This window comes from Rattus norvegicus, chromosome 16, assembly GCF_036323735.1.
Source record: "Rattus norvegicus strain BN/NHsdMcwi chromosome 16, GRCr8, whole genome shotgun sequence".
NCBI classification, from domain to species: domain Eukaryota; kingdom Metazoa; phylum Chordata; class Mammalia; order Rodentia; family Muridae; genus Rattus; species Rattus norvegicus.
Window position 1 is genome coordinate 10,760,055 of NC_086034.1, and position 23,780 is coordinate 10,783,834.

The 23,780-nt window shown below is 40.0% G+C and overlaps 1 protein-coding gene across 5 annotated transcripts in view; it reads left to right on the forward strand.

Moving 5' to 3' along the window:
* Grid1 (glutamate ionotropic receptor delta type subunit 1) overlaps window positions 1-23,780 on the forward strand; it is a 749,167-nt gene that overhangs the window by 615,037 nt on the left and 110,350 nt on the right. The window lies entirely within an intron of this gene.

The following is a 23,780-nucleotide window of genomic DNA, read 5'->3' on the forward strand; positions in this document are numbered from 1 at the left end:
CACAGTTGGTAAAGGTGGCAAATGCCAAAGCCGATGACCTAAATTCAATCTGTGGCACTTACATGTGGAAAGAAAGAACCAGATCCCTCAAGTTGTCTTCTGATCTCTACATGCATGCCAAGGTAAACATGTGAAAACATGCACACACACACAGGCGTGTGCATGTGCCCGCCTACGCGCGCACCCACGCACACGCACATGCGCGTGCGCACACACACACACACACACACATACACACACACACACACACACGCCAATTATTTAGTTTGCTTATATTTATAAAAGTATAACAGTTTTATCAAGAGTGAATTCTTTCATATTTAATTAAAATATCATTTCAGGTATGATTCTCTTCCTTCATTTTTGAAAAAAATTAAAATTCTACAATGCAAGAATATATTTCATGTCATGGAGTTACTTTTGAAAGTGTCTTGATCATGATCAGATTCTCAAATGCAGTGCAAATTACTAAAAGAACCAAGGTGCAAAGCAAGCGTGTAAAAAGAGCTGACACGCGGAGGTGAGAGCAGGTCTGGGTCTTTTCTGAACTTAGCTGGGTAGCACAGTGGTTCCAACATGGCCTCTCCCCTGGTCTCTGCTGTGGCGTCCTGCCATCCTGTTTTAGTTCACGATTTTCTCTTTAGCATATTGGTTTTTTTTCTATCCACCCATCTGTGCAGTGTTCTGTTTCACCCTATTCCTTTTGCTCCAATCTGCCTATTTAAGAGTTCAAATTCCTTGATGAGGTTTCGAGACTCAATTTGATACTATCTGATATCATTATGAAATTGATATTTTTACTGAGATGACTTAGATTCAGATGCAGTTATAAGAATTGACACAAAGAGGTCTCCTAGGCTCAGCCTAGTTCTTCCCAGTGCAACATTTAGGGAAACTAGTACTATTGCATTAAAATCAGGTGTTGATACTGATACTGATATTGACTGGTTTTATTCAGATTTTCCATTAAATATCCTGTATGAAGGAATATGCACCTTGACTGGGTCTTTTTCAGTCAGCCCGATTCCTCACGCACTCTTCCAGGCTGTTGCTGTCTTCATAGTTCATTGCTTCTCTCTGATGCGTGCTTTCTATGTAGGACATTTTGTTAGGCATCTGCTCAATGGACTGCTCATTTATCTGGGCTGTTCCCAGGTAAATGCTGGCAATTATGAATAATGCTATTATGAACATTTCTGTAGGTTCTTGCATGAACAGAAGCGTTCATTTACATGTGATCACCATGTAAGTGCAGTTGCCAGGTTGTACGGCAATTGAATGATGAATTTTATGAGAAACTCCGTTGGCATGTGGTGTTGTTTCCACCTTTTATTCCTTCATTCTGAGGTATCTTGTTGTGATGTCTCGTTGTGGTTTAAGTTTATATTTTCCTAATGAGCAATCACAAATACTTTATCAACATGCATATTTACTTATGCGTCCTTGTCAGTAAAATGTCAGTTTTTGTATTTTACTTCTTTTCTAATCGGACTGCTTAAATCCTGCTTTGGAGGGTTTCTCGAGTGTTTTCTATGTACCTACTTTTACATACTTTATTAAGTGTATTTCTCTGTCTGATATATGATTTCCAACCATTTTATTCCACTCTGTAGCCTGCCTTTTCGACCCCTTAGCTGGATTGCAGAGTAAAGATGTTAATTTTGATGAGGTTTAACGTAGAACATGTGCTTTCCTAAGTTAGTCATGCTTTTGAGGTCAAGTCTTGCCCTGGTCTAAGACCTGGAAGATTGTCTCCTTCCTAAAACTTTTACAGTCTTTTGTTTCCTCTTCTGGTGCATAACCAATTTTACATGAGATTTTGTATTTGGATTGAAGTTTGGGTTGAAGGGGCCTTTTTGTTCATTTACTCTTCCAAGCACTGTTTGTTGGGTAGCACGGCCTCTGTTGAGAGTAATTTAGATACAACACCGGGCAGGAGACCTACCTCTGCCTCTATGGGGATAACAGTCTAAAAGCAAAAGTGCTTTGGGGAGAGGTGAGGCCAAACACTGCAAGTACTACTGTGAGTGTGGGGGTAAAGGCTCTCAGCAAGGCGCTCCTACCTAATGAGAAGGATGTGATTACCCAGACTGAGACCAAACACCAAGACCCGAAAAAACGTGGGAAGCTATGCTATGAAGATTTGCAGGCTTTGTATCTCAGTGTTTTTAAATAGAACCACTCACTACTACCAGATACAGGCTCGGTGGCTAGGCAACAGATTGGGAGTATTTGTTAAAGTCTTTTTTTTTTAATTTATTTAATTTGAACTACATGAATGTCTTTCCTTTTATGAAAAGAAAATTTGAAGTAAACAATTTTAACATTCGTTTGGAAAGGATTAATCCTTCACATAGAACTGTTTACCAGCCAAACCATATCTGCCAGAAACACTGTATAAATGTAAAGCTGTCAGCACATCCAAGGAGAAAGGCTATTCTTCCCATTGACCATACAATTTATGGCTATAACAAAGCTAAACGATATACCACACTTGTCAGTTCTCCTGATTACCATGTGGACATGTGTTAAAGTCCAAGCAGTTTCAAGTATAAAGTCTGGTGCCATTAGCTATAGCCACCACAATGTTCATGAGACCTCCTGAACATATCACGCTGTAATGAAAATCTATTTCCAGTTACACCTGGTCCCTTCCAGTCGCCATTCCACTCTGCTTTCATGAGTTAGACGTTTGAAGACTGCATGTAAGTGAGATCAAGAAGAGATATTTGTCTTCCTGTGCCTGTTGTCTGTCTGTTTTTCACTTAACAACTTCAAGGTTATTAGAAACAACAGTGGCTCCTTGTTTTAAGTGCTGAGTAACATGGGAGTTGTATCACTGTCTTGCCTATCATCGTTTGTATTATGATCACTTTAACAATCCATCCATAGAGGATATTTTAGGTTGATTTCCTATCTTGGCCACAGTGAAAGATGTTGCAATAGACCTGGGAATACCAGTGTCTCTTCTAGATAGTAACCTCATTTCCTCTAGTCATAAACTGAGAATTCAGGTTAGAAGATCATATAGAATTTCTAGGTGTCCTTTATGAGGACTCTCTGCACTCTTCCGTATTTTTATACTAATCTGTATTCTTATTAACAATGCACAAACAGCCATTGTAATAGGTAGGTTTTGATTTTCATTCATTTGAAAATGAATACTATTGAACATTTAACTTTTATATACATATGGGCAATGTATGTTTGGAAAATAATCTATTCAGGTCACTCAAACATTTTATTGATTTTGAGACAAGGTGTTTTTTAGCCCAGATTGGCCTCAAATTTGCTGTCTTTTTGTTTCAGCCTCATGACTGCTGGGATTAAAGAACTGTCACAATGCAAAGTCCTTGGGCTGTATATAAATCCAGCTACTTGTTTTCTCACTGTGGAGTAGTTTTTTGTTTATATAGTTTAACATAATACTAGATCCATGGTTTTCAGATATTTTCTATCACTCCACAGGCTCTTTGATTTCTTCTATAGATTGTCTTCTGTAGTAAAGAACTGTATGTCCCGTGCGCGACTTCCCGCCGGCAAGAAACAAGCGGGTACATAGAAATCCTTACTGTGACCAACTTTATTATAATCTTAGAAGAGGAAGGGCCCGCTGCGCCAACATGGCGCGTTTATATACACCCTAGTGCGGCGCATCCACACCTGATTGGTTGTTTACCCATGATCTCATAAGGCACACCCCGGAGTGGGCAAAGACCTGGCACAAAGGCACTCTTGCACATGCGCACAGTTAACTTCTTGAAAGGGAGCCGGCTGGCGCGGTGAAGGCTAGCGCCATCTTGTAATGGCGGAGGCTATCCTGGCCTTCCACATGGGGCGCAGTGGAAGCCAGCGCCATCTAGTGGTGGCGAACGTTATTGCGGCCCTCTACATCTCACCCTTATAATTTATATTATTTTATAGCAGTCATGATCACCCTATCGCGTGCAATGAGGAAACCTCAGCGATGTGGAAGGGCTGATCAAAGGAACAATGAGTCTCTCTCATCCCAGTGCAATGGATCCACAGATCCATGGGGTGCAGGAGCAGAGAACTCAGATACAGAGAGAGTCCCTCTCCTCCCAGTGCAATGGATCCACAGATCCATGGGGTGCAGGAGCAGGGAACTCAGATACAGAGTAAATCCTGAGCAAGGTAACCAAATTCCAGGGGAGGCCCCTTGTACAATGGCCACAAGTGCTTGAGTGATAACGGCCTTGTCACGTTTCTGTTGAGATCTGAGTTTGCAAACCAACCATAGTATGAACACTGATCCACAGCATAGGGCTGCACCAGACAGAGCCACTCCCGATAAGTAGTGGGCACCTCATTTGGTCCTCCTCAGCTGTTACCACCAAGGGCCGTAGTCAAGCCGCTCCTATAATAAAATTTAGAATTCCCAATTGTTAGTAACTACTCCAGAAAGTTCACCCACTGTACTTATCTAAGAATAGATTGGGGGAGGATAACTCCAGACACTGCAGACACAATGTCTGCAGCAGTAATGGCTGCTACAATAGCAGCGAAAGTGTCAAGGTCTTTTCCAGGACAGTTCAGGGTCAGTCATTTTTCTCTGGAACAACCAGCAGGCAATGGAACCATTTCTGAGATCTGTATAACCAGGACAGAGTTCCCCAGTCCACTGTAGCTTTACGCAGGTGGCTTTCTTGTGGAGCTATAGTCTGTAAAATGACAACACCAGTTACCAGTTAAGGCAGCAAGAGTCACCAGGGAAATGAAGGGGGCAGCAAAGGCTGGAGTCCAGTCTTCTCCAGCAAGCAGCAGTGTACAGAGGGTCAGAGAGCAGGCCATAGTGGGACGGGACACACGCAGTGGTAACACTGACTGCAGCAACAGCAAAATCTCTGTGATGACAAAGGATGAAGGGGAATCTTTCATCTTCCTCTCAGGGCAGAGGGATGACTCCAGGGACCCGAACCAGGAGAGCTGAATCTTTATGCAACCAGGATCAGCAAGTCTTAGCAACCACTCAGGCAGCTGGCACACTCTTGTAGCCTCCTGTAGAAAAAACACAAACATTGCCTCTTCCCCATATAAAATATCTGGACAGGATCAAGTCAATAAGTGGATCTCTCTATTTCACCTAGGCAGAAGTATGCCTAGTTGTAGGGTGCCATAAACTTTGGCATCCAGAATTTTAAAATTGAAATAAAAGGAGCATTATTTAGCATACAGGGATAACTCCCCCTTTTTATTTATTAAGATATAGTAAAGATATTATTTATTAAGGTAAGTCCTCGAGGATTAAATTGAGGACACTGAGCACTAGTATTTATAAATTGACTTGTATACCAAATTATTGTCTCCAGCATTATTATTTTGGATATATAAAGAATGAGTTTTTTGACTAATTGTTCCTGTGTAAGGCCTATAATCTGTCTGGTATCATTGTCTTCCCTTGCTAAAGAGCCCAGGCAATCCAGTTTGAGTTCTTAAATGTCCTATAAAGGAACAGTACTTAGTGCTCTTAACCACTAAGCCATTTCTCTAGCACCTCACAAACTTTATTTACCTAAACATAAGCATTAATTAGAAATGTCGAATCTTGTAAATATTGTCCAGATTCAGTCTTACTAGAAATCCCTGAGCTGGCAGGGTGAGGCAGGGAATTGAAAACAAGCAAATGGAGTCTTCCTCTTTTCGTGAGGGTGTGTTATCAACTCCATTACCATTTTCAAAGAGCTGGGTCTATGGTTTTGTTTAGTTGTCTGAGCCAGAGCACTGAAAGGACAGTGAGTTGTCAGACAATTTACACTGAAATCACTCACTGATTTTAAGTAGAAAACTTGTCTCTAATAAAGCATTAAGTAATTGAAATCAATTGTAAACCACAAGCCACACATTGGCTATCAGTATGTGAATTGAAAGTTTGATTTAAAAACAGTGGCTAAACTACGGAATTTAATAATCTGTGTTGAAGCAATAGAAACTCAAGAGAATAAACAAGTGATCCAATCATACATGTAGCCTTTTCATTAGATGAACCACCTATAAATACACTAAGCGCATTTCCTATGGGTTGTATGCACAAATATACAGGAAGTACAAAAGCATGTAAAGAGTAAAATTATCAATTTTGTCTGAAAAATTTGTATATGTAATAGGCCAAATATCAGTATTTTGTAATAATCAATTAACTGTTGTTTGGAATAAGATATGTTTTACCAGGTTTCTTTTCAAAATACTTCTATGACTCCAGTCCACAACTCTGTACTAACACAGCTGAAGCTTTATTTCCAATGTGCATAACAAAGACCTAAGTCCTCTGGTAGGGTGAGGTACTTAGCCAATTAACATATCCTTAGAAGCTTAAAATTAGCTTCAAATATTCTTATCTGGAGTAGTGTAACAGCTACTCCCCAAATATCAAAGCTCATTTTGAGAGCAAAGGTTTGTAGTAACAATTTCCATATACATTGAAAGATTTAAGTTCTAACTTCTTACACTGAAGAAGCAACAAAATTATACAATATAAGGCTATTAGCCATTTTCAATGATATCACTCTATGGGCTCTCTAAAACTGCAAGCAAGCTCACGAAATGAAAACTCAAAATCAATCCTCTAAATCTATCTTGAAATGGCAGTTGGAGTAAGTAAACTGGCTGTAATGTTCTCACAAGTTCCAAAACCTCATCAATCCTTCGTAAATCTTGTAACAATCTCTTCCTGTTTGATTTTTCTTTAATTGAAAATAAGTTTGAATTAGTCAATGTAACACTGGCAATCCTTCATCACAATCTTTAAGTTCTCTTTGTAACACCAGAACACAGCCACAAGGTCACCTGAGTTCTGAGTACGTGACTAGGCAGCTGTCCTTAGGGCAGTGGAAATTAGCATAAAAATACCGATAGCTCCAGGGCAAACCACAACTTTGGAAAGCAAAACTCGACCCCCCAACAAACTAGTACAAAGTTTGACTGTCAATTCTTATATATGAACGCACGATGGCGTAGCCTCTAGTACTCAACAAAGAGTCATTGTCCTAAATTCTTCTAGAAGCCTGGTTCCTAGAATAAGAATTCCATAAAAACATTACCTCAATTTAGACCTGTTTCCCTAGGTTGGCCCACATCACATGTTATCTAAAATGAATCTATCCAGATTACCAGCTTTATGTCAACTTTCTGTTACCAATATTATACCTTTTTAATCATATCCAATAACTAAAAAGCCAACAATCTATGACCAAGGCAAGTAGAGCATATTTATACATTTAAAACCAATGAGAAACAAAATTGAAGTGGCTACACATATCTTTAATATTTAGACCAAACACCATTTTTACCTTTTAGCTATGATTTTAAGAGAAGCACCTTGTCACCTGTTGAGTCAAATAATAAGTCAGGGATCTCTCTAAGAGAAACAGCTATCAACTCTTGTACCAAAGAAGCTGAGAAGCTGCTGGCGCCTTTAAGATCAGCTCGTGCAGATGCTTAGCCTCTGGGCAGCTTCTCTAGCTAACCTATGTTCCTAGCTACAGGTGCAGGGCTCTAAAGGCCTGATTGAAACTGTTTTTTATTCATTTGTTCCCTTTTTGAAACGAGTTAAAACCAAATCAAGGTGTAAATGACCGGCAGATAAAGTTTTTACCATTTTTTTCTTTTGAACATGAAACATAAAACATTTAAACAACGAGAAACAAAAACCACAGACATACACTGACAGACATGGGGACATCCTGGTGCACCAGAGACAAACAATAGACAAAGAGGGAAAAAACCAGATGGTGTTCACGGTGACTAACCACTCGAGTGGAGTCGATATGGAGGATGGATTGTCTCAATTCCTGGACTAGTCCATCAACGTGTTGAAACCCAATTCCTGTAAGATACTGAGATATATTATCTGAGCAGCACGACTGATATTCGCCAATGGTATGGAAGTGAAACACAGCCCTGAATATTTTTACTCACAACCCAATTACATTAACTCCATCAATCTGTGCACGGGCACTGAGATGTCCTTTTGTTTGATTCTCCTGAATAAATTTTCAGGCGGTCTGCTTCTATCAAATCTGATCAGTATGACTCTGTGAAGCTGTCACGTCAGCACACGGACAACGTGGCGTCCCGAGAGCCGGCGCCGGAGCTTAAGCACACTTCTAACAGGCACAAAGACAAAATTTTTCTCCCAAAATGCTGTGTTCCTTTTATCTCCTTCCTTCTCCTCACCCGGGCGTTCTTTCCCCAACCTCTTGCTTCCGCATTGGAAGGGCTTTTTTTCTTAGGTGCACCTTTTCCCTTTAAGCTCTTTAATTCGTTATCTAACCCTGTTTCTGACGCGCCGCCTCGCCCTTCCCCCAACGCTCTCCGCTTTGCTGTTACAGCTGGGCAGTTCTCACGCAACCTCTGATGCCGTTTGGCGGTAACTAGAAACTCAAAGGTCAATAGAAACAACCCGAGGGCGGCCAGAGCAACCATAAAGGTTCCTGCCGCATCCGGAAAAGGAGTGAGCTGGAACAGATCAAGGCTAAACATAGTCTCTCAGAGTCTTACCCCCACTCACAGCTTCTGGATTTCTCCCGTGAAACGGAGGCTTCCCTTGGCGCCGGCGATGATGAGGCTTTTTTGTCCCGGGTTCTCGGCACCAAATGTCCCGCGCGCGACTTCCCGCCGGCAAGAAACAAGCGGGTACATAGAAATCCTTACTGTGACCAACTTTATTATAATCTTAGAAGAGGAAGGGCCCGCCGCGCCAACATGGCGCGCTTATATACACCCTAGTGCGGCGCATCCACACCTGATTGGTTGTTTACCCATGATCTCATAAGGCATGCCCCGGAGTGGGCAAAGACCTGGCACAAAGGCACTCTTGCACATGCGCACAGTTAACTTCTTGAAAGGGAGCCGGCTGGCGCGGTGAAGGCTAGCGCCATCTTGTAATGGCGGAGGCTATCCTGGCCTTCCACGTGGGGCGCAGTGGAAGCCAGCGCCATCTAGTGGTGGCGAACGTTATTGCGGCCCTCTACAACTGTAGATTGTTACAATTTTATATGCATATATTTAATGTTCTTGTCTTTACTTTGGAGGTCATAGAAATAAAAAATAAAATAAGGGGTTGGGGATTTAGCTCAGTGGTAGAGCACTTGCCTAGCAAGCTCAAGGCCCTGGGTTTGGTCCTCAGGTCCGAAAAAAAAAATAAATAAAATAAAAGCATTGCCCAGTCCAATACCAAAAGGCTTTCCCTATAGTCTTTTGGAAGTTTTATATTTTCAGATCTCATGCTTGAGGTTTTATTTGTTTTGAGCTAAGATTTAAAAATGATACAAAATGTTTCCATTTCTTTTCTCTTTATTTTTTCTTCCTTCTTTACTCAAATTTTGAGTTTATTTTGTTCTTTTTTTAATCACATTTGTTTTATACAATTTTAAAATGATTTTTAAATTTCTGTTTTTAACTCTTTTTAACTCTCCTCTCTCTAACTCCTTTCAACTATCAGCTTTTGAATCCCTATATCTCTTTCCTTCTGAATTCATTTTTGTTATTTGTGTGTATATGGTTTTAGGGCTGACCACTATGTATTAGATAACCAATAAGGGTCTCATCTCTTGGAGGAGCTACTTCTTGAAGTAGTCATTATTTGCCTATACTTCTTTGTCTAGGAGTGGAAGTCTGCAAAACTTTACCCCTCCCACATTAGCATACTCAGTGCTATTCCAGTGTTGTTTATGTAGCAATATCTAGGAAGGGCCCATTTTAGAACAGACTTACTGGTATTCTGGTTCTTGCAGTCTTTCCGCCTCTTCTTTCATGGTGTTTCCTGAGACATGGATACAGGAACTGTGATGTAAATATATCTTTTGGGCCTGGGTTCCCCATGAGCTCTTGGTGCTGGGGAAAACACTGGATGTCTATATGTAGAAGGATAAAAATTAGACTCTTATCTAACACCCTGCATAAAAATTAAATCCAAGTGGATCAAAGACCTGAATTTGAAACCTGAACTACTAATGATACTATGTTTAGACAATTTCTTACATAGAAGCAATGCATAACAACCATTTATCTCTGGGAGAAGCTACTTCACCTATCAGTACCTACCTTTTCTACATAGATATCTTCCTCAAGTTCTTGACAGTGTGTGTGTTGAGATAGATAGATAAAAGATTAGATGATAGATAGACAGATAGGTAGATAGATAATAGAGACAAAGAGATTAACCAGAGCTGTTTTTGTGAACAAGAATTAAAAGTTATTTATAGAATTCTGGTGTATATAGTAGTAGGTGCACAAAGAAAGACAATGGCTTCCCTTCTCCCCGAGTCCATCAGTAGTTAATAGTCAGATATCAAAGATGGGACTCCATGAGCGATTTCCTCGTTATTTGACATAGTGGTGTTAGAGATGGTCTTGTGTGGGCTCAGTGAAGGCAGCTATAGTTATTGTGACTTAATAATTACAAAAGTTGTATTGAGTCAAGGGAAAGTCATTTCATATTGTTTCACGGAAACTATCTCTCATATAAGTCTACCCATCTTCTGTGCCGAGTCCTGCTTGGCCATGTGGAAGAGATGGTGTGACATGGTTTCCTGACCCTGGAACAGAGCCAGCAGGGCATGGGCCTCCACGAGTGTGTATGTGTGTGTGTGTGTGTGTGTGTGTGTGTGTGTGTGTGTGTGTTCTTCTCACGGCCAAGACTATCGGGAGACGTTCTTCTTGCCAATGCTATTGGGAAATATTCTCCCTGCCAAGGTTATCAGGGAATGTCCTCTCTGCCAAGGTTAATGACTCCATGATAGTCAGAGACAGCAGGAGTCCAGGAGGCAAGGGTGTGTCTATGTCCTTAGTAAAAAAATCCTATGACCTTCAGGAGAGCCCTTAAGGCTGTCAGAAAGAACTCTGAAAACACAAGTTCAAAAATAAATACACGGAATGTTTCAACTATGCAAAAGAATAAGGCTGCAATATAAAATATATGAGGAGCTCATGGACCTAAAAGGACAAAGGCTGATGCACTATGAGCCAGCGTGTCAGACAGATACTAACGAAGGAGATAAAAGATCTGGAGGGTGCTCATCCAAGGGCAAGGTTCCATCTAGCTAAGTTTATTGTTTGTGCCTTCAAAAGCAGTAGGGTTCCTGAGTTCAAGGTCAGCCTGGGACAGAGTGACATTAGGCCCAGGCATGGTGGAAATGGTGATCTCAGAGTGAGATCCCACCAATAACCTTATTTTCTGTGCTTACAAAGGCAGGTAGACTTCAGAATTCATTGCAATGTTAAACAAAAAGTAGTGTTTGCTGTCTTTTTCTAAGAATCAGGGGGCTGGGGTCATGGAATGATGATTTCTGGAGTAATCAAAAGAAAATGATTAAATGAGTAAATGACTGAACTGATATGTAAATAAAAGACTGGGTTTTGGTTGATCTGTGAGCTGAGCTATCTGGATGAGCTCCCTGGAGATCACCAGAGAAAGCCTCTCAAACAGAGCGTAGTCTGTCAGCTTGTATCCCACAATTGGTTTTGAGTCACTTTTTTTTCAGTGCCCTCAAACACTCTCTCAGGAACCCTTCTCCAAGCCAAGGCTTGGTTCTTGACACTTCTACAATTTTTACTTAGTAGGGGTAGCATAAATGTCAGTTTTAGGACTGGGCCAACAATCTTTTTTGTTTTTGAGTAATGAAGATTTGCATTGAAAACTCTTCCCTACCTTCTACCTGCCTGTGATCAAGATGGAAAGTTCTCAGTTACTTCAAGCACTATCCCTGCTTGATTGCTGTCCTGCTCCCCTCCATGAAACTGTAAGCAAGCCTTCTACTAAGTGCTTTCTTTTTTCTTTCTTTTTCTTTTCTTTTCTCTTTCTTCCTTTCTTTCTTTCTTTCTTTCTTTCTTTCTTTCTATCTTTCTTTCCTCCTCCTCCTCCTCCTCCTCCTCCTCCTCCTCCTCCTCCTCCCCTTCCCTCTCCTCCTCCTCCATCTTCTTCTATTATAAGAATTGCCTTTGTCACGGTGTCTTTACAAGGCAATGGAACCATAACTAAGACACTTCTTCATTTTTTTTTTGATATTTTCTTTTTTTTTTTATTATCTTGAGTACTTCTTATATACATTTCAAGTGTTATTCCCTTTCCCGGTTTCCGGACAGACATCACCCTCCCCCCTCCCCTTCCTTGTGGGTGTTCCCCTCCCAAACCTCCCCCCATTGCCACCCTCCCCGCATAGTCTAGTTCACTGGGGGTTCAGTCTTAGCAGGACCCAGGGCTTCCCCTTCCACTGGTGCTCTTACTAGAATATTCATTGCTACCTATGGGGACAGAGTCCAGGGTCAGTCCATGTATAGTCTTTAGGTAGTGGCTTAGTCCCTGGAAGCTCTGGTTGCTTGACATTGTTGTACTTTTGGGGTCTCGAGCACCTTCAAGGTCTTCCAGTTCTTTCTCTGATTCCTTCAACGGGGGACCTATTCTCAGTTCAGTGGTTTGCTGCTGGCATTCGCCTCTGTATTTGCTGTATTCTGGCTGTGTCTCTCAGGAGCAATCTACATCCGGCTCCTGTCGGTCTGCACTTCTTTGCTTCATCCATCTTGTCTAATTGGGTGGCTGTATATGTATGGGCCACCTGTGGGGCAGGCTCTGAATGGGTGTTCCTTCAGTCTCTGTTTTAATCTTTGCCTCTCCCTTCCCTGCCAAGGGTATTCTTTTTCCTCATTTAAAGAAGGAGTGAAGCATTCACATTTTGATCATCCGTCTTGAGTTTCCTTTGTTCTAGGGATCTAGGGTAATTCAAGCATTTGGGCTAATAGCCACTTATCAATGAGTGCATACCATGTATGTCTTTCTGTGAGTGGGTTAGCTCACTCAGGATGATATTTTCCAGTTCCAACCATTTGCCTACGAATTTCATAAACTCGTTGTTTTTGATAGCTGAGTAATATTCCATTGTGTAGATGTACCACATTTTCTGTATCCATTCCTCTGTTGAAGGGCATCTGGGTTCTTTCCAGTTTCTGGCTATTATAAATAAGGCTGCGATGAACATAGTGGAGCACGTGTCTCTTTTATATGTTGAGGCATCTTTTGGGTATATGCCCAAGAGAGGTATGGCTGGATCCTCAGGCAGTTCAATGTCCAATTTTCTGAGGAACCTCCAGACTGATTTCCAGAATGGTTTTACCAGTCTGCAATCCCACCAACAATGGAGGAGTGTTCCTCTTTCTCCACATCCTCGCCAGCATCTGCTGTCACCTGAGTTTTTGATCTTAGTCATTCTGACTGGTGTGAGGTGGAATCTCAGGTTTGTTTTAATTTGCATTTCCCTGATGACTAAGGATGTTGAAGGTTTCTTCAGGTGCTTTTTGGCCATTCGATAATCCTCAGCTGAGAATGTTTTGTTTCGATCTGTACCCCATTTTTAATAGGGTTACTTGGTTCTCTGCAGTCTTACTTCATGAATTCTTAGTATATAGTGGATATTAGCCCTTGATGAGATGTGGGGTTGATAAAGATCTTTTTTCTAATCTGTTGGTTCCCCTTTTCTCCTATTGATAGTATACTTTACCTTACAGAAACTTTGCAATTTTATGAGGTCTCATTTGTTGACTCTTGATATTAAAGCATAAGCCATCAACACCTTGTCTGATTTCTCATTTTGGCAGCATTATTAATCAGACATTATTACTTTAAACATGGCTGATTCTTTTTATATACTGTTTACCTTAGAGCTCTGTACTAAGAGTTTGTCTGTATTTCAAGCTGAGATATTAAAGATATGCAGTGGGTCTGCATTCCACATGAAACACACAGACCTGGGTCTTCATAGGTGATCACTTCCCAAAGCACCTGTGTTGTTGGATTAAAATACCTCTACACAATTATTTGTGGAAAATCTCTTGGTTTTTTTCTCTTTAATTTGTTTATTTCTCTTTAATTTAATATATTTGTATTTCATTCTCTGTTTTGTAACCTCTCATAATTAAATCTTAAATGGTCTTGAAATTTTGAATTTCACTAAGAAAGAGTTAATTAAAAATAATTAAAATATCTATAATACAGAAATATATAAATGTCTTTGTGTGGTTTAGGTATAAGAGTAATTGTGGCTTCATAGAAGGAATTCGGTAGGGCTCCATCTGTTTCAATTTTGTGGAATAGTTTGGATAATATTGGTATAAGGTCTTCTATGAAGGTTTGATAGAATTCTGCACTAAACCCGTCTGGACCTGGGCTCTTTTTGGTTGGGAGACCTTTAATGACTGCTTCTATTTCCTTAGGAGTTATGGGGTTGTTTAACTGGTTTATCTGTTCCTGATTTAACTTCGATACCTGGTATCTGTCTAGGAAATTGTCCATTTCCTGAAGATTTTCAAGTTTTGTTGAATATAGGTTTTTATAGTAAGATCTGATGATTTTTTGAATTTCGTCTGAATCTGTAGTTATGTTTCCCTTTTCATTTCTGATTTGTTAATTTGGACGCACTCTCTGTGTCCTCTCGTTAGTCTGGCTAAGGGTTTATCTATCTTGTTGATTTTCTCAAAGAACCAACTTTTGGTTCTGTTGATTCTTTCTATGGTCCTTTTTGTTTCTACTTGGTTGATTTCAGCTCTGAGTTTGATTATTTCCTGCCTTCTACTCCTCCTGGGTGTATTTGCTTCTTTTTGTTCTAGAGCTTTTAGGTGGGCTGTCAAGCTGCTGACATATGCTCTTTCCTGTTTCTTTCTGCAGGCACTCAGCGCTATGAGTTTTCCTCTTAGCACAGCTTTCATTGTGTCCCATAAGTTTGGGTATGTTGTACCTACATTTTCATTAAATTCTAAAAAGTTTTTAATTTCTTTCTTTATTTCTTCCTTGACCAGGTTATCATTGAGTAGAGCATTGTTCAATTTCCACGTATATGTGGGCATTCTTCCCTTATTGTTATTGAAGACCAGTTTTAGGCCGTGGTGGTCCGATAGCACGCATGGGATTATTTCTATCTTTCTGTACCTGTTGAGGCCCGTTTTTTGACCAATTATATGGTCAATTTTGGAGAAAGTACCATGAGGAGCTGAGAAGAAGGTATATCCTTTTGCTTTAGGATAGAATGTTCTATAAATATCCGTTAAGTCCATTTGGCTCATGACTTCTCTTAGTCTGTCGACATCACTGTTTAATTTCTGTTTCCATGATCTGTCCATTGATGAGAGTGGGGTGTTGAAGTCTCCCACTATTATTGTGTGAGGTGCAATGTGTGTTTTGAGCTTTAGTAATGTTTCTTTTACATATGTAGGTGCCCTTGTATTTGGGGCATAGATATTTAGGATTGAGAGTTCATCTTGGTGGATTTTTCCTTTGATGAATATGAAGTGTCCTTCCTTATCTTTTTTGATGACTTTTAGTTGAAAATTGATTTTATTTGATATTAGAATGGCTACTCCAGCTTGCTTCTTCTGACCATTTGCTTGGAAAATTGTTTTCCAGCCTTTCACTCTGAGGTAATGTCTGTCTTTGTCTCTGAGGTGTGTTTCCTGTAGGCAGCAGAATGCAGGGTCCTCGTTGCGTATCCAGTTTGTTAATCTATGTCTTTTTATTGGGGAGTTGAGGCCATTGATATTGAGAGATATTAAGGAATAGTGATTATTGCTTCCCGTTATATTCATATTTGGAAGTGAGGTTATGTTTGTGTGCTTTCATTCTCTTTGTTTTGTTGCCAAGATGATTAGTTTCTTGCTTCTAGGGTATAGCTTGCCTCCTTATGTTGGGCTTTACCCTTTATTATCCTTTGTAGTGCTGGACTTGTAGAAAGATATTGTGTAAATTTGGTTTTGTCATGGAATATCTTGGTTTCTCCATCTATGTTAATTGAGAGTTTTGCAGGATACAGTAACCTGGGCTGGCATTTGTGTTCTCTTAGGGTCTGTATGACATCTGTCCAGGATCTTCTGGCCTTCATAGTTTCTGGCGAAAAGTCTGGTGTGATTCTGATAGGTCTGCCTTTATATGTTACTTGACCTTTTTCCCTTACTGCTTTTAATATTCTTTCTTTATTTTGTGCGTTTGGTGTTTTGACAATTATGTGACGGGAGGTGTTTCTTTTCTGGTCCAATCTATTCGGAGTTCTGTAGGCTTCTTGTATGCCTATGGGTATCTCTTTTTTTAGGTTAGGGAAGTTTTCTTCTATGATTTTGTTGAAGATATTTACTGGTCCTTTGAGCTGGGAGTCTTCACTCTCTTCTATACCTATTATCCTTAGGTTTGATCTTCTCATTGAGTCCTGGATTTCCTGTATGTTTTGGACCAGTAGCTTTTTCCGCTTTACATTATCTTTGACAGGTGAGTCAATGATTTCTATGGAATCTTCTGCTCCCGAGATTCTCTCTTCCATCTCTTGAATTCTGTTGGTGAAGCTTGTATCTACAGCTCCTTGTCTTTTCTTCTGATTTTCTATGTCCAGGGTTGTTTCCATGTGTTCTTTCTTGATTGCTTCTATTTCCATTTTTAATTCCTTCAACTGTTTGATTGTGTTTTCCTGGAATTCTTTCAGGGATTTTTGCGATTCCTCTCTGTAGGCTTCTGCTTGTTCTCTAAGGGAGTTCTTTATGTCTTTCTTGAAGTCCTCCAGCATCATGATCAAATATGATTTTGAAACTAGGTCTTGCTTCTCTGGTGTGTTTGGATATTCCGTGTTTGCTTTGGTGGGAGAATTGGGCTCCGATGATGCCATGTAGTCTTGGTTTCTGTTGCTTGGGTTCCTGCGCTTGCCTCTCGCCATCAGATTATCTCTAGTGTTACTTTGTTCTGCTATTTCTGACAGTGGCTAGACTGTCCTATAACCTGTGTGTCAGGAGTGCTGTAGACCTGTTTTCCTGTTTTCTTTCAGCCAGTTATGGGGACAGAGTGTTCTGCTTTCGGGCGTGTAGTTTTTCCTCTCTACAGGTCTTCAGCTGTTCCTGTGGGCCTGTGTCTTGAGTTCACCAGGCAGGTTTCTTGCAGGGGAAAAGTTGGTCCTACCTGTGGTTCCAAGGCTCAAGTTTGCTCGTGGGGTACTGCCTAAGTCCTCTCCGCTGTGGCAGCAACCGGGAAAATCTGTGCCGCTCCTTCCGGGAGCCTCCGTGCACCAGGGTTTCAGATGACGTTTGGTGTTTTCCTCTGGCGCCTGGATGTGCACAGAGTGCAGTCTCTTCTGGTTTCCCAGGCGTGTCTGCCTCTCTGAAGGTTCAGCTCTCCCTCCCACGGGATTTGGTTGCAGAGAACTGTTTATCCGGTCTGTTTCCTTCAGGTTCCGGCAGTGTCTCAGGCGCAGGGGTCCTGCCGCTCCCGGGCCCTCCCCTACGGGAACCCAGAGGCCTTATACAGTTGCCTCTTGGGCCAGGGATGTGGGCAGGGGTGGGCAGTGTTGGTGGTCTCCTCCGCTCTGCAGCCTCAGGAGTGCCCACCTGATCAGGCGGTGAGGTCTCTCTCCCACGGGGTTTGGGAGCAGAGAGCTGCTGCGGTCCGGGATCCGCCGGTGTGGGCACTTCTTCATTTTTTTATCCCTAATGCCCAAGTTTTAAATCCAGTCAGAAGACAGTTGGTTACTCCACCATATCAAGCTGCTATTGCAATGGTGACAAATCTTGTCTTGCAGGTTGGATTACTAATTCATGGGATGAATGATGATGCCATTTTTTTTACTGTTTATTTATTTGAATTGTAAAGTTGGGTTATTTACTTAAGACCTCTCATTGCCACTAAAGTAGGTTAATCATGACTTCCTTCTTAGAATTGCTCTAAATATATCTGAATTTTTGTTATAGTCTTCTGTTTTTATTTGTTTTAAGATTTTGTGGGATATTTATTCTGATTTCATCTTTAACACACTGCTGAGGTGTTGGTATTTAGTGAATTGCTCCTATTATTGGTTTCTGGCTTCATAGCCTTGTGGTTTATAAGATTTTTATCTTCTCAAATTTCTTAAGCATTAATTGGGATCTAACATATAATTAATATTGGAGAATTTTCCATAGGGGTTAATAAATATGCTACTGGATTGATTTTTTTCTGTTATGCCATTTTGTCTATAATATTATTTCAGCCTGTTCTTGACTAATTGACTTTCTGTCTAAATAATCTGTACATTATGGTAGCATGGAGACAAATATTTCTACTTTCTTAAAATTGCTATTTATTTCTTCACTTTTGTCCATAGTTGCTTGACTACACTAGGTATTACAGTATTATACATATGCTATACAATCTTGATGAATTTATTTTTATCATATAATTTTTCTCATCCCTCGTGACAATTTTTTATTTAGTATCTCTTTGTCTAAAATATGCATAGACTTCCTGTTCTCTTTTTGTTTAAAATTTGCATAGAGTATCTTTATCCATTTTTTTACTTATCTTTTTAAAATATACAGTGAATTGCTTATACATAGTACATAGTTGGATAATTTAAAATCATTTTATTAATGCTACTTTTAAGTAGAACATTTAATCCATTTACATTTAATATAAATTTGATATGGAGAGTTTTTTTAACTATTTTGCTATTTGTTTTCTATATATCTTATACCATTTTTTTTGTTTTCTCCATTAGTGTCTTCTTTTGTGTTAAATATACTTTGGTTTCTTACCTTAATGCCTTTATTTGTATATATTGTATTCTTTGAATATAAGTTGTTATATTCTCAGTGTTTGCCGTAAGCATTATAATTAGCATCTAAATTGTATCAGTCTAATTTGCATTAATAGTTACCTTATACTAATAACATAATAACTATGGACTACTGTAGATGTGATTGTCTCCTACCTTCTCCCTATTTACTTAAGTAATTTTTGAAACATTGTCCAAGTCCTCATCCACTCAGAATCAGAATTCTGAATTTGTCTTTTCTTCAGAGCCCCATAGTTTAGCTAAGCAATTTTTCTAAGTACTAACCCTCATATCTCTTGCACTTTCCTGATCAACTTTCCATTCTTCTTCCATTTCTGTTCATTTCTGGGGGAGGCTTCCATTTTCTGACTGGAGAGGTTCAATTTATATATTTTTGTATTTCCCTTTCTTTTTTTCCTCCCTTTATGTGGTGCCTCCTTTTTTCTTAGGCACAGGTTTATGGATTCCATTCTCAAGTTCTGTTATAAAGAACCCTTCCTATATGTAATTAAATCAACATTTAAAAAATTTTCACTTTATCCTGCACATGGTCTCAAACCCTGTGGACTATTATGAAAGCATAATGGGTTTTTTTTCCTGTTGAAATCTTTCTTGTGCTTTTTTGTCTGTCTTTGCTATTTGATGTCCTTGACTGTTAAGAACTCTTCCCATAAAGGGCAAATAATGCTATCCTTGGATTTTTTAGCAGCATACACGGTAGAAATTTACATGTTACATTCTAGTCTTTTGGGGAGATTTGTGAATTCAGGTAAAGCGACCTTAACTGTGATTTACATGTCTGTGGCTGGTTTAGTGATTTTCTATAAAAGTTTTACTTTGGAGTTTTTGCCTCCAATACTTGGAGCATTCTGGTTGATCCAGCTCCTGTAATAGTTAGAAAAGTCACCATGTGGCTTTTCTAAACTTCCTCCTTGCTGTTACTGTTTTCTACATTTTACTGACAAATTACTATTTGTCAGCGTCAACCGCCCGTGACTCGGGTTTCTACACACAGTGTCCTGCAGATCTCTGTGGGACCCAGGGGCTTTCTGTTGTTCCACCTTAGATTTGTCTCTGTATGTATAAAAGGAAACCCACTGTAATGATGTATTTTCAAAGTTAGATAGTCCCTCATTAATTTCTGTCCTGTGGAAGTTTCTCAGTGTCTGATAAGTGGGTAGCATATGATTCCCTGAAGTTTAAAGCTTTGCCTGGTTATTCAGTACTCAGCTGAAGGACAGATGACAGTTATCTGTCCTCTCTATCCACAATCTTCTTATTAATCAAACTAGCTTTCAACCTATACAATTTTCTTCTAGCTTAGAACAGTTTAACCCTTATATTCCATCCTTTTATGCAAATGTTCCTAATTACCATCTCAATATTCAGAATTTATAAATTTCTTAAAATATGCTCACAAAGTTATCTAAAAGAAGCTCTTCTAAGGATCAAGGATGCATTCTACTACTTTTAGCGATTTTTTTCTAATCACTTCCGGTAGGGTAAGTTTCCTCCATTAAGAGGGCATAGCTCACTTTTGGTTCACCACCAACATTTAAAATTTGTGTGGTTTCCATCCCCATGTCAGCTTACATATTCTCATAATTATAGCAGATTCATTAGAAAATTTGATTTTAGAAAGGAGTTGCATACGCCAGCTACCTTGCTTCATCTGTCTGTATTCTGGAATACTTCTCTGGAAGTCCTAGGTGAGTAGCATCCTATGTTAAGAGGGCTCACGCTCTATAAGCTCATTTTGGAAAGTAGGAGCTGAATGACCTGCTCTTGAGATTGTACGCCATGTTTGCCATGAGCACAGCCACTGCTACCTGACTACATGGATACAAGTCCTCTTCCCGCCCCTCCCCCTCTAGTTGTGTGCAAGTCAGCGTTACTTCACTATGCTCTCACCTATAAAGTAGTAACGACCATAACTACCACATAGGGTTATGAAAGGGACTGGATCACAATGTGCTGGAGTTTAGGCAGTTATGCAGCACCAGGCTGCTTGTCTGCCTCTCAGCTGGGGTGCACCAGCAAGTCACCCACATGAGGCAGAACATAGTCCATAATAGGGGTCCTAGTCCATATCTTCCTGCGTGGGAAACAGCCGAGTCTGCGATGAATGCTGTGGTTCCCAGTCTCTTGTGTACCCAGGCACTCTGGCAAACTGCTGGGAGTTGGGAGCCAGGTCCTTGGGTCCATACTTCCTGTCAGGGTGGGTTATACTCAAGGCAAGAAGGAGAAGGCTGAGCTAGGGACAGGTGGAATCTGGTTTGGTTCCAAGTGAAGGCCAAGTACAGAGGGGCTGGAAGAGAGAAGGCCTTCTCTGGGAGATTTAGGCACAAAAGCCTTCCCTGTTGTGATCCTTGATGAAGGAGAAGTTCCTTGTTTGTCCACACTGTTTTATTTGATGGCAGATGTAAATGTCTTACTCTGGGTGAACTTTGAGGGATTAAATACCTTTTGCAGGAAGTATTGCCCAGGATGGGAAGCTCATTGACTAAACACTGCAGGCTTTATCTACAGAACTCCATTATCATGGAGAGCTCTAGGTGTTTCTGTCACAGTCCTCTCAATAGGGTGTCTTGGTTACCTTTTCTAGGTCAGGTAATTCTCAATTCTGAGATTCCTTAGGGTTTGAGTCTGCTCACCTTTACCGGGTTTTCTATCTGCTGGCATGGTTCACTTGCTACACAATGTGACTCAGAGCAGACCACACAGAACTGTTAAACTAGGGTTCTTGTCGCCTGCTGCTGTTGGTAGGGGTCTTAATGGCCAAACAGACAGCTTCAGAGTTTGGAGTCCTGAAGAGAAAATAACTAAGAGATGTGGGAAAGAAGGGAGTTGTGTAGGAAGTACGCAACTCTTAGGGAATTGAGACAAAATGTTTGCTACATGGTTGGTTTGATTCTTGTTTCTGTATTGGTGGACCAGGGAGGCTGTAGTGTTTGGAAATGCAGATGTTCGCTCGTCTAGTCAGTGAATCTGGAAGCGTTGTACTTGTTACGTAAAATAAACAAATGCTTCCTACAGACGTGTCCTTAAGCTTGGATATTGTAAGGTAGACATTTAGTCCTACCATCACAGCTCTTGGTATTTGCCCACATTCTTCAAGATTACACAGCAACACAAAAGATTTCGAAACATTTTGTTTTGCCGTGTGGCAGTGAGTGATCTGGAGATCACAGTCCCCTGCTTCTCAGCTGATAGATTTAGAGGCTTATGCTACCATGTCCAGGGTGATTATGACTCTTTATAGTAATGTCATTTATTTTTAAACTTTGAAGCAACTGAGATACTCTTTAAAAGGTAAATGGATAAATACAGGATACTCAGACATGAACTGAAAATCACTGCTGAAATGAACAGACCTATAAGCATGTGACCTATAGGACAAGTCAGGGCACATTGATAAGTAGCACTATGGTAAGTAGAAATGTGTCTGGGGTTCAGTGATGGACAAGACGGATTGTTCTTTGGACACTAAACTTACAGGCCATTTATGCATGGGTCATTTTAGGTTAAGATGGGAAGGATTCTAGCTCTTAACGTACACGTAACATCATTGAGTGTAAATCGTACATAGATAGATATGCCCTGACTTTATCTTGCGTGCTTCTCTTCATGGCACCATAGGTCACCGTGCTATACCTTGAATGTCTTAAGATGCACTCTTTAGGATGCCTCTGGCTCTGTAACTCCTTTAGATCACCGTCAGATTATACTCTCATTCCTGTCATGTACCCACAAGGCACTCAGGAGTATAACCTTCCTCAGACATGAGTGACTCTGAGCGGTTGGTGAGTACCATAAATCCTTCCTACTGGCAGTGAGGTCCGTGAGTCAGCCTCACTGGTGTGAAGAGAAGGCTTAGGCCTTGTCGCAGATATCCTGAAGCACAGCCAGCGTGTGCCTGTGGTTTTAACTAGTATTGCTTCTCAGCAGCTAGTGCTTCTAGCTAATAAAAAAGAGTATATGCATTTCCAGCAGCTTGGAGTGATTAGCCATGTCAAAAGAATGTGTCTTAACACACCTACAAGTCACTTCTTAAGACATGGAAACCTGAAAAGGAATGTGACATGAGCTAATGGGACACATGAAGAAGAGATTATAGGTTTCTTCACATGTTAGCATTGAGAAGCAGGCAAGGGACTAGAGCTCCAACTATTAACAACCAGAATTCTGATAAATCTAGAAGCTATTAAAGCATGAAGGCGTAAGTGTATTGACAGGGAGGGAGAAAGACATAAGAAAATCTGTGATGTTCTTCATTGAGATCATGGGTATTTAAGGGCACTGTGTAACAACAACGGACACAGCCATGCCAGAAAGACAATGTGTGTATAACATCAATGTTTTTTGAGGAAAAAATATGACAAATCAAGAAATAGAAAATTCTAAAGCAGTCAAATCTTTAACCTCACTCCTCTAGAAAATGCATACATAGTAAACCAAGCCATTGGGGTCATGTAGATATAAACGATCTCATCAATTAACTTGACAATACTGGCATTTGCAGGACATTTCACTCCAAAATTTCAAAATCAATATTTTAAAGTATTCACAAACATTGATGCAAAAGACATTGTCATCACAGGGCTAAAGCTTAGTAAATTTAAGAGTTAACTTTATAGAGGGTGTCTTGTCATTCACAATCCTGTTAAGTTAGAAACCACCGGAAATAAACAACCTAGGAAATGTAGAGTGAAATCTAGATAACACGATTTTAAATAACCAAGTGTCAAAGGAAAAAAGCACAAAAGAAATCTCTAAAATGTTTCTTATTAAATAATAATGACAACACACCATGTCAACAACTGGGAATGCACAATAGTACTTAAAGGTAACTTCATAGCTTTGAAAGCCTATAAGATATTTATTGTTTTGACCAAGTTGAAGATTCTTAGTTTTTCCCTTGACGAGACATAAAAATTTAGAGCAAGTAGATAAAAAGAATTTTGAAGAAAGAAATAGGATTGGTATAATAAATAAATTAGAAAGCCTAAAAGTCTTTTGTTTAAAAATAAAATGGATACATCCTGAGTGAGGCTGGGTGTACTGATACAGCTTTAGAATTCTAAACAGGAGGATCATGGACTTGATACTGTTTTGAGCTACATAGCAAGCTATATCTGTCTGTCTGTCTGCTATCTATCTATATCTATTCGTATGTATATGCCTATGCATATGTTTATATGTATACATATATTT